This window comes from Pinus tabuliformis, chromosome 7 (assembly GCF_031772625.1).
Source record: "Pinus tabuliformis cultivar Carrire ecotype Pingquan chromosome 7, CPIR1, whole genome shotgun sequence".
In the NCBI taxonomy this organism is placed as follows: Eukaryota; Viridiplantae; Streptophyta; class Pinopsida; order Pinales; family Pinaceae; genus Pinus; species Pinus tabuliformis.
The window spans coordinates 622,513,852-622,526,565 of NC_142293.1; positions in this window are offsets into that span (position 1 = coordinate 622,513,852).

Genomic DNA, 12,714 nt, shown 5'->3' on the forward strand with positions numbered 1-12,714 from the left:
GATTTTAGTTGTTTTGATTCAATTGTGTGCTTTAATTTTTGTAACTATTATAGGGAGGAATCAAAAGGAAGTGAGGGTTGTAGATGACAAAAACTAGCTCATCACTTGCATTCTTATATCTAGTGACGTTTATTATGTTGAATTATAAAGTATCATTTTTTTTGTTAACTGAGAGAGCTATGCAAAATAATTTGTAGGAATGTTGTTTTCTTTACCAGTCTCTAGAAGGGTGAACAACTCCAAGATGTAAGACGACTTGATTTTTCTCTAGATTTAAGAGGATGAAGATTATATATTGGGATGCACTTGGTAGTGTCAAGCAAGGTGGGACTAAATGACTGAGCTACGACATATCTTAGCCATGATTTTCCATTTTGGTCATGAAGTGCCACTTTGTGTCTATGGCATGATCTATGATTTTTCCATCTTTGGGCATGAGGTGAAATTATTTTTTTTGGGTGCAATAGACCATTTTCTATCAAATGTATGATTTTGACAAGTGTATAAGGATTTGATTATGATTCTTTTTTTTGTTAGCGTTATGTTATTATTCTATATTTTTTTCCTATTTGATGTTTACAATTGAATCAACTTGTTTGTTGTTAACCTAATCAAAACCGCACCTTTATATTTTTCATCTTACCATGTGTAATGGATTTACTTCATAATGATGCATATTTTTCATTCAATTATCTCAACTGTGTACATATATCAACTCCTATATTTCATTAATAGAGAAAATCTATATGAACAATTGTGAACATGTGGAAAGTGTAGCATGTCCAAGACAAACAATAATTGTGTGCATAAATATAATTTTCCTATTATTATAACCACAATTATAAACTATGAACTTGTATTTTCATTTAATATTTTCCTACGTATGTGATTTTTCTACATGAACATTAAAAATATTAAGAATATCATTATTTGGATGATATTAAAATTATTATTTCTTCAAAATTTAAGGAGAGATTGTGGGGTGATAAAGAGATAGAGGGGAAAATGAAACTAATATTTTTATAAGGAAGTGATCAACCCCAATCTCAAAAATCAAAGTATCTCTTCAAATTCAACCCAAATAATGTTTCCTAAATTTTCCTTTAACTCTTTCAAAAACCCCCACCTTCGGCTCAAGTGGGGATGACATAAGGATGCCTAGTCTTGGCTTGACTAATGGGGGATAATGGAAGAGATAATTTTACAAAATATGGATAATATTAAAAATATTATTACTTCATTATTTAAGGAGAAATTGTGGGGTGATAAATATAAAGTGTTAGAGGGAAAAAGAAAACTAAGATATTATAATGGCGCAATTAATCCCAATATCAAAAATCAAAAGTATATGTCTATCTTGACTAACATTAAGAAGAAAATGAATATTGTTAAAATAAGAACAAATTCTCATAAGCTTTATAGTGAAATTTGGTATTGTTCAATCCCCAAAACACTATGGGATGGAACAATTTGTCACCTTTATGGCACTAAGAGGTATAAAAATGAAAACACTCTCTTATATTTTCCATCTTATACTCAAATTTGATCTAATTTTTAAATATTTGTCACACTATGAGCCTTCTTGACGTTTTAAGTCTACAAAACTATGGTGATCTTGGAATTATTTTTCTAATGAAATTCAACCATAGAAATAAGATGATAAAGAATTTCAAGTAATCTCCTACTTTCATAAGATTTAATAGTGATATAGGTGGTTATCATTAGCCACCCACATATTCCCCTTGTTCAAATCATAGTTATTCATCTTCAACATTTTTCTATATTTTTCACTAACTAAACTTCTAGGGCCGTTTTAGGCCCCAAATGACTTTTTTTTTAACGTGGAATTGAACTTGTCCATAGTTGTAAGATCTAGACTAAGCCCAATGAAAATGTGTACTTCTTAGCTAAGGCTTTTGAATGGACTACTAAGCATGTCAAATAGAGATCATATGCAAATTTCACAACCTAGGGAAGTTGATGTACCAATTAACTTCATCGGGCCATAAAAACTTTGGTGTTTCATCTACAAGGTTTAGGCTTTTTGATGTTTAAGGTTTCTTCACTGCTTCTTTATGTTAAAAATGGCTTTTCAGCCTCATTATAATATGCTCTAGTAAATGTAGATATCCATCACATATCTTCTCAAGGACAAGCTACAAACACTCAAGCGTGTTTGTTTCATTCTTCATTATTTACACTTCAAACACATTCCACTTATTAATAAATGTCAAGTTCGATTGTATCTTTGTGTTTCTATTATAAAAATGTATTTCATTTCGTTCCCTTAATTAATCCAAATTATATTGACCATACCAATATTAGTGGACGTTAATCATCACCATCATCAAAATCAAATATAAAGTTAAAATATATAGCTATTATATTACAAATGAATACAAATACATTTACTTTACTAATGGGTGATTGTGACGAGGGAAACTAGTCTCTCCACTAGTTTAATGATTATAAGTGTTTTCAACATTATGTCTAATTTATTTAATAATCTTCAAAAAAGTATTTTAAAGAAAAAACTAGATAAATAATATAATAAAAAAACAATAGTAACTAGATTATGACCTTAAAGCACAAGGGGGATTGGATCTACTCCACCACCTTCCCTTCATTGGATCCCATGTCTAGTTTCTCCAATGATTACCTTGGAGCTAAAGGATCGTCCTCCCCCTTAGAAACGATGATTTGGTTGGCCACGAACCTTATGCTCCTAAAATTGAATGGATTTGTGCTCTATGACCTGAGTTACCATGAATCCCATAGTAAAGACCCACATAGTGTCTCAAACATGCCCTAAAAAATTATGGATAGTATGCAAGATATCCTCCACATGATCTTCATTTAGTGAATCTATCATATATCACATGTCTTCATGGGATATTAAATAGAATTAGTATTTTCAATCAGTATTGATAAATACATCCTGAAATCCTTTGTTTGGAAGCCCCTCCCAATTCATATTTCCAATAATAAAAAAAAACATTATTTTAACTAGTACACCTTTTTATATTTCCAATACCTATAAACTCCTTAATACACCACTCCACCGAACCAAACTCTCCCCTTCTTGCCCCCTAATACCTACAATATATTGACTATACTTTTGATAATTTAAAACAATCCTTTATGAACAAATATGATAAGCAATTAGTCAATAAGGTGAATCCCTTGTGATATGCTCATGGGCTACCTGAGTGCTCTCTAAAGATTGAGATGTATTTTTCTTAAGGATATAATATTTTTCAATAATTTTGAAGTATTTTATCTCTATAGAGTGAGAATGGATAATATTAGATACTCAACCCTATAATATTCAAGAATCTGGTCCTCAATTGGGTCCTTCCTCATATAATCCATCTCCAACTTTAGCTCCACCATCACTTTGTTTCCCCTTCAAGCACTTATAATGATATCATTTTTCTACTTACTAAGCATGTTCAGAAGCTCTAGAAGGGTGGGTGTGATGTATAGAAGAGGAGAAATTTAGATATTTCTTCCCCTTTCTCCCCCCTCTGGATTTGTCTCCTCTCCTCGCCATTATACCTTAATGAATAAATAACTTCCAACCAACATGACCCGCACCTACCATCCTCCCACTTAGAGAGTGAGAAAAGATAGGGATCCTTAAACAAGGAATGTAACTAGCTACCTAAAACTAACCTTAGAATATCAGTTGAGGTATTCACATTGTCATGCTTAGATTATATATCCTACTCTAAAGGGTCCTTCAATCTAGAATAACCTCAAATGACATAACAAGAATAATATGCAAAGGAAAAATGATAACATAAATATTCCAAAGAATAACTATAAAAATATGTAGCAAAAGCATACCCTCACTACCCAACACCACTATGCTTAATGAAAGCCCTCACTAGCCAACCCCGCCATGCTTAATGAACTATTGTCATATCCTTTAAATACCTAAAGCCCTTCAAAGTATTAATGCCCTTTTATACTCATAATATCACCCTTGGAGACCACATATCCTTTTCTAAACAAAACCTACATCCGTATTACTCATTGTTAGTGATGGTAAGTGTTAGCTCTACTACAAATTTAATTAGTGGAGGGTCAAAGTAGGTTTGCTAGTGCTGGTTGTGCTTTCAAAATGTTCGCAGCAGTGGATTTCTCTTTCCCCTTCATTTTCCTTATTCTCCCTCGTAAACCCTTAATCTCTGTTTTCCTCCTGAAACCTCTTGATTCCCCGCCTTATCCATATTCCCCTGCTTAATTCATTTTTACCTCACTACGTCTGTTTTATCTTTTTTAAACTTTGGATAGCACTTTTCCTGGTTCCCAGGTGTTTTTGTTTAAACACTGTAAAGCCTGATAACCCATATAAACCCGTGTAAATTCATTTTTATTCAGCCTGGGCACTTAACACGCAAGACCGCGCCCATATTTACCCTCTATCGCCTTTGAAACCGCAGCCATTGATCACCGTGATCCAACGGTCTACATGCCTTTTCCCACTCATTAAACATCGTTTACTTTCCTCGCCGCCTGACCGTCCATCGCAGATCAGACGGCTACGCTTCCCCCGATCGCGCAACCTGCGCACGCAATAGCCCATGGGGGGGTGGTTTTGGGTGACCACGTGTCATAATTTGATTGTATTGCGCCCTGCGATATGGGGGAAACCGCCCGCCACAAAAAAACCGTCGTCCTGTACGATTCCCCGACCATTAACCTGTGCACGCTTTCCGATAGCGATCACCATCGGATTTAACGTGTCTAGATCCGACAGCCCTTGTTGCTCCCACGCGTATGTCTCCCGATAGCTCCTTCTAATGCGATCTCCATCGTCCGATTATTTAATCCAATGGCTAAGAATTATTCCCGACCTGCTCATTCTTCCACCATGAAACCTTAACTCCCGACTGCTCCCTGCTGCTCGAGGAAGGATGAAGTCATCAATTACCTATACTCAGCGCATTCAATTTGCAACCACTGTAGTTGAAGAACAACACGGGTAAGGATGAAGAGGACGACCTCGAGTAGTGAAAATCATTTATCAGGCATGGAATTTCATCCATAATTTACTCCAGTTGCCCGAGAAGGACTTCCAAATATCAGAAAAGGCCGATTTGTTCATTAAGCCATTTTTTATTGTAAATGTAGTTGGTGGTCAGTTATGACCCCTCCACGCATAGGTTAGTAGAGAAATTTTGTAATCAGCCTCTATATATATCGAAAAGACAGAATGTAATAGGTTGACGAGTGTTATTTTGTTGTAAGGTTCAACTTCTGGAGATTGTAACTGTTGTGATACCTGCAACGTCTGGTCTTCATTTTCAGCTAATGCAAGCTTATTTTGCTGTTAATTGCTCAATGTCAACCTCTTCTTATTGTTCCAGGCTGTGCCTATTTTGCATTTATTCATGTGCTGTTAATGTTTAGCATTAGAGGGGCTGTCATCCCACCTCTGTGTTAGGATTTAACATGTATCATTGAATTTGTTTGCAGGTTTCTATTATTTTAATGCCAGAGAGCTGTCATCCTGTCTGTGTATTAGAAAACAGATTTACAGACCTTTTAATTGGTTGCAGCTAGCCATCACAGGGTCCTGTGCATCTGCTGGTGTGATCAATGTTCTCCGTCATCACATTTTCTTTAAAATTGTGAGTAATTGGTGGTTAAAAGCCTTGTAGTCTGGGGGTGTTCACCCATGTTTGGGGTCAAGCACAGTAGAAGTGATTATCTGGCTTGAATATGCAGCATTTCATTCATTCATCCACAATTTATCCAACATTTTGTTGAGTTTGTAATTTTCCGCAGCATCTCTGATATACAACCTAGGAGAGTTTCTTGGGGTGATAACATTAATTAGCACCATTGCCGGGGAGAAGAGATTGAAGCTCAGCTTCCCTGGGAGAATGACACAGTTCCAGATTTTGATGATAGACAAGGTCTGGGCACACAATTTGGTTCTAATCATCTATCTGGCAACTCCATTGGAGGATGGCCAACCTTTGGTGACTCCATATTGCAGTTCTAATGTAGTTGGTGAGACATGTTCAGAGATATCTTCAGAAATCATCAGCTGAACTATTGCTTGATCCTGAGAAGATCGTTTAGCAGAAGAAAATATCATAGTAAGGAGCATCAGAATCAGGTAAGCCTTGGAATTTTTATGTATCTCTACTAGTGTAGAAATACCTTTAGAGATTCATACAGCTCCTTGTTATTCATTTCCCTTACGGACCTCAGTTGAAAAAAGCATCCATGTTTTCCATCATATTCCTCTGTTTCTATCATTCTTTTCATTGATTCATTCCACTCAGTGCACCAGTATCATTTCGTATACCTCAGTCATGGTAGGCCAGCAAGCCCTCACCAAGATAGAATGAATAGTTGCTGCTAGGTATGGACCCTTAGTCTTGCCCACCCCTTCGAATGCCATGCCTGTAGGAGATTATCAAGAATTTATGCCAAAGTTTACTGGTGCAGAACGAGTAACAACTAAAGAGCATTTAGAATCCTTTTACAGCTATGCTGGTAACTTGGATATCAATGAAGAGGATGTCTGGATGAGTGTTTTTGTCCAAATCCTAGATGGGGAAGCTAGAAAATGGTTTAGAAATTTACCCCCTAGGTCTATAGCAAACATTGAGGCCCTAGCTGATGTATTTTTAAAGCTCTGGGGAAATAATAAAGATATGCTCTTTTATCATGATGAATTTGGGAACTTGCAGAAAGAAGATGGTGAGTTGCTGTCTGATTTCAATATCAAATTTAATCATATGTACAGCAGAATTCCAGCTGAAGTAAGACCCACCCCTTCTTCTTCTTTGATCACTTATGCTCAGGCCTTCGATTCTCAATTCTGCCTATTGTCAAGAGAAAGAAGATGCACTTCTTTGGCTGATATGCAAAATGCAACCTTTGAAGTAGAGGTAAATATCATTGCTGCAGAAGCACTCGAAGGTGACGCTGAAAGGAGAAGACAGGGAGGTGTATCCTCATCATCCTCAGAGCCTGAGATCGATGAATTAGCCAGGATGATAGAGCTATTGACCTCTGAAGTTTCCAAGCTAAAGGTCGAGCAGCATTTTGATGAAGTAGGAGGTCATTGTTCCATCTCTTTTCCAACTCCAAATCCATACAGAGGAGCAAATGAGCATTTGCAGATTTTGCAAAGAAATAAAGTTACAAATGAAGATAAAGGGGTAAGGCCCCTTTTACAGAATATAGTCATGGAAGAAGTGCAGCGTGAGGAGGAGGTCCATGTTTTGGAAGGTGCTCCTTTCCTAACAAGGGCTACTTATGAGAAAGCAATATCCAAAGGCATTGCTCAGAAATTTGTTGTAGTTGTAGAACAAAAAGTTAACCAGTAGTGGCAGCCACCAGCAGATCCCTTCCTCCAAGAATTCGAGCCTAACGCTAGCATATCTTCTAATGGCTATGCAGATCTGCAAGTTGAACAACTTGTTGTTATTCCCAGCACAATGATCAAGAAGGGAGAAGAGAGCTCCCCATCATCTTTTGCTTCTCTGTCTGCTCAAATGACAATCCCTCATAGTTGCCCCTTGAACTCTGAGGTAGGAAATAGCTCAATGCTCAAGGCTGAGACTGATCACCTCAGTTTTGATTTTCTAAAGCCTACTCAGGTAGCCTCCATACAGCTTGAAAGGGCAGCTTGCTTGATGACAGATGAAGAGGATGTACAGTGTTGGAATCCCTCCTTGGATGAGGACTGTTCTAACAAAGATTCAGGAGAAGAAAATGTCTTTGTGTCCCCTGCACAAGAAATTGATGGTTCATCATTCATATTAGTTATGCAGACCACAGATGACACAGATAAATACATAGCATTCATGGTTATCCAGCAGGTGTACAAAGGCTCCTATGAAAAACATCCAAGGAGGAGAATACACAAAAGGGAAATGAAATTTGATCCCTATTTATCTATCAAGCTCAAATGTCCTAAATTGTTTGAGGTAGATGATCAAATTAATCCTGTTTTGCAACTCTATGATGAAGGGGACGAGAGCAGGAGAAACAATTTTGATGGTCCATCAATTGGCCAATTTTTTAATATTTATGTTGTTTAAGGCTCTCAAGCCTTAATGATTGTAATCATGTTCTTTTACAGGTTTCTATTGTAGGCTTAGTTGACTCCATGCCCAATGGATACTAGGCATAGTTTTGAAAGTTGATTTTGCATGAAGGCATTGATCTGCAGGTTCTTGAGACCTCACAGGGAGGATCTCATCCCCAGAAGGAGCCAGTGTTAGCTCTGCTACAAATTTAATCAGTGGAGGGTCAAAGCAGGTTTGGCAGTGCTGGTTGTGCTTTCAAAAGGTTCGCAGCAGTGGATTTCTCTTTCCCCTTCATTTTCCTTATTCTCCCTCGTAACCCCTTAATCTCTGTTTTCCTCCTGAAACCTCTTCATTCCTCGCCTTATCCATATTCCCCTGCTTAATTCATTTTTACCTCACTACCTTTGTTTTATCTTTTTTAAACTCTGCATAGCTCTTTTCCCGGTTCCCGGGTGTTTTTGTTTAAACACTGTAAAGCCCGATAACCCGTTTAAACCCGTGTAAATTCATGTTTATTCAGCTCGGGCGCTTAACACGCGAGACCACGCCCATATTTACCCTCTGTCACCTTTCAAACCTCAGCCATTGATCGCTGCGATCCAATGGTCTATGTGCCTTTTCCCACTTTTTAAACATCGTTTACTTTCCTCACCGCCTGACCGTCCATCGAAGATCGGACGGTTGACGCTTCCCCGGATCACGTGACCTGCGCATGCGATAGCCCACAGGGGGTGGTTTTGGGTGTCCATGTGTCATAATTTGATTGTATCATGCCTCGCGATATGGAAACCACCGTCGTGCTGAAAGCAGTGCGGGGAAACTGCCCACCGCACAAAACCGTTGTCCTGTATGATTCCTCAGTCGTTAACCTGTGCGCGCTTTCCGATAGCGATCATCGTCGGATCTGGCGCATCCAGATCTGACGGCCCTTGTTGCTCCCACGCATATGTCTCCCAATAGCTCCTTCTAATGCGATCTCCATCGTCTGATTATTTAATCCAATGGCTGAGATTTATTCCCGGCCTGCTCATTCTTCCGCCATGAAACCTTAACTCCCGACTGCTCCCTGCTGCTCGAGGAAGGACGAAGCGATCAATTACCTATACTCAGCGCATTCAATCTGCAACCACTGCAGTTAAAGAGTAGCACAGCTAAGGACGAAGAGGATGACCTCGAGCAGTGAAAAACATTTATCAGGCATGGAATTTCATCCATAATTTACTCCAACTGCCCAAGAAGGATTTCAGAATATCAGAAAAGGTCGTTTTGTTCATTAAAACACTCAAAATTGTAGCAGAGGCCCATTTCTGATTGTAAATGCGGTTGGTGGTCAGTTAGGACCCCTCCATGCATAGGTTAGCAGAGCAATTTTGTAATGAGCCTCTATATATATCCAGAAGACAGAATGTAATAGGTTGATGAGTGTTATTTTGCTTTAAGGTTCAACTTCTTGAGATTGTAACTACTATGATACCTGCAGCGTCTGGTCTTCATTTTCAGCTAATGCAAGCTTCTTTTGCTATTAATGTCTCACTGTCCACTTCTTCTTCTTGTTCCTGGCTGTGCCTGTTTTGCATTTATTCATGTGATCTTAATGTTTAGCATTAGAGGGGCTGTCATCCCACCTCTGTGTTAGGATTTAACATGTATCATTGAATTTGTTTGCAGGTTTCTATTTTTTAATGCCAGAGAGTTGTCATCCTATCTGTGTATTAGAAAGCATATTTACAGACCTTTTAACTGGTTGCAGCTAGCCATCACAGGGTCCTATGCATCTGCTGGTGTGATCAGTGTTCTCCATCATCACATTTTCTTTAAAACTGTGAGTAATTGGTGGTTAAAAGCCTTGTAGTCTGGGGGTGTTCACCCATGTCTGGGGTCAAGCACAGTAGAAGTGATTATCTGGCTTGAATATGCAACATTTCTTTCATTCATCCACCATTTATCCAACATTTTGTTGAGTTTGTAATGTTCCTGAGCATCTCTGATATACAACCTAGGAGAGTTTCTTGGGGTGATAACAATAAGGTTGAGAGCCAAACCTTTCCTACATCATGATGGTATTAAACTTGGAAAGAGCTCCATTGCATGGCTAATCTGAGTGGAATAACTATCCCCTATCCTAGTGCTTGTTCATGTGTGTGGCCACATGGAAAGGTAGATGCACAAGAAGTTAGAGAATAATGTCCTCTCTAGCTACTATCCCAATTAATAAAGAAAATCAATTTTATTTGATTATAATTTAATAAAAATTAATTATATACTTTATTTATTTTAAATTATAAATAAAATTATTTCAAAATTATTTTTTTTTTACTTTGAAAAATGGCCATCATCATTACTTTTATGAAATATTTACAAATGATTTAATATATTTAAAGTACATTATTCTAATTAATATAAATATTAGTTTAACTCTCTTATTTTTTATATGTTTGTAGTGCAATTTAAATAATAAAAAACTAGAATTTCCCCATAACTTTATCACCTAAGTAAAACAGAGAACATCTAGAATTATTAAATTACAATTTACTCTAAACCTATGTGTGAGGTTAAGTTGATTATCATTAAGTGGTATGCTATTTCTAGAATCTAAATATAATGGGATGCTATCACTCAATGCTAAATACACTTTCACAACTAGATGTTATTACCTACCAGGTTTGTGTTAATATCTAGAAGCCTTTTAAAATAGTTTAATTTCCACAAAAATAACTTCCATCTTCATATGAAATTTGAACTTGAAATCATGTAAAACTAAAGACTATTGAAACTAACTAATTAATATCTCATATATTTTATATTAACTAATTAATAATTTGATAGAGCTCCATAATTATTAAAATGTTTACCAATAATTTAACATGGAGGAAGCAAATTACTCTAAAGTGTAAATATTGCCATATATACTAATATTATAATAACAAAACATATATACTAACATGTTTATTGTGTCGAGAGGCACTCTACAATCCAATATCAGGTAGATCTCACATAAACGTAAACGCAAATGTAAATATAAAAATACACGTGAATGTAAACATTTAACATTTATTGTTTAAAATTTAACATTTTTAATCTAATGTGGTTCTATTTAGAAATCAATCTAATTATTATTATGTATAAACACAATATAAACTTAAAATATAGAGGTTTATGAACACTAAAAAAATAGGCATGGTAAATAAATAAAAATATAAATAAGCTGGACGTGTGGTAAATAAATAAAACCCCTTTTTATACTTACTACAAAAGTATGGTAAATAAATACAAATACAAATAACTAGAGGTATGGTAAATAAATAAAACCTCTTTTTATATTTAGTCCATAAACCCATTTATATTTACGAAGACTCAAGAAAGAGGTTTTATTTAAGTGAAGCCTATGGGCCAAATACTATTTTAATACCATGGACAGAATACGATATTTATAAAAGAGGTATTGTAAATTAACTAGCATTGGCACCTAATGTTGCAAAGGAAACGCCGTAAGGGATAGTGTGTGGAAGAATATTGAAATGTGAATGGGCTTTTTTGAAAGCAAGGGTTGATGATAATGAATTTGAATTGAGGAAGCCATGACAAAAACCCGATTCAGGGGTTAAAGTGCCTATGAAATGGAATAAAAGTAGTCATACATATCCATTGAACTTGTTTAGATACCTTAAAGATTGCCTAGTTGAAGGTGAAGTTAAACAAATGAATTCACGCGAACAACAACTGGGTATCCATATCGATATACAAAATTTTAAGGAGAGGCATGTTAATCTTTTTAAACAACATTCTAATGTATTTGCCTAGAAATATGAAGACCTTAAACCATGTCACATTGTGATGAACTAAATCCCTGCCAGGATATATTCCTTATGACGCAATGCGCTTAGGAAGTTTTGTTGTTGGAAAGTTTGATTGGGCTGCATTGAATTAAGCAAGGCCGAAACATTAATGTTGACGTTGTAGCTATAGTTGTTCTGAATGTTGTTGAATCTCTTTGCAAGTTTGGTTTCATCGTGCCCATATGCTAAGGAGAGGGTCCTCTTGAGATAATTGACTTTGTTGTCATTCTCCACTGTTAATTCTTCTTGTTTTGGGACAACTTCATAATGGAAATCGCTATTGTTGTCATTGTTATTGCTGAAATTGTTGTGAGAGAGGTTGGAGAACTGGACTTGAGGTAGTCTGCTACTGTTTCCATTTCCATCCATGGCTTCATCGTTTAAGAAACCATCTATGAAAGGATCGTCACTCTCCAACAACCCACTGAAAGAGGCAATGTTGGGTAGTTGCAGTTTGTTTTTCTAATAAATATCAGGCAAAGAAGCCATCACTTCATCTGCACTTGATGATTAATCTCGTTCTACCCCTTGTACTCTCTGAGAATGACCATTTTTCTTGTAAATTCGGCACATCACCCAATCATCAAGCTGGAGAACAGAAGTACCATCAAAATCAACAATACCAATTTTAGTTGAATGAATCAATTCCTATTCATAAAGAATCGAAACACAAGAACTGTGAAAAGAAAATCATTCATATTGATCAATATTCAAGAAGACATCATTTTGTAGGGTGTGTTATTTGTATTTACACAATTGATTTTTTTATCCAATCAACTATGCTATTCTCTATGCTTTTACTGGGTTCCTTCATCACC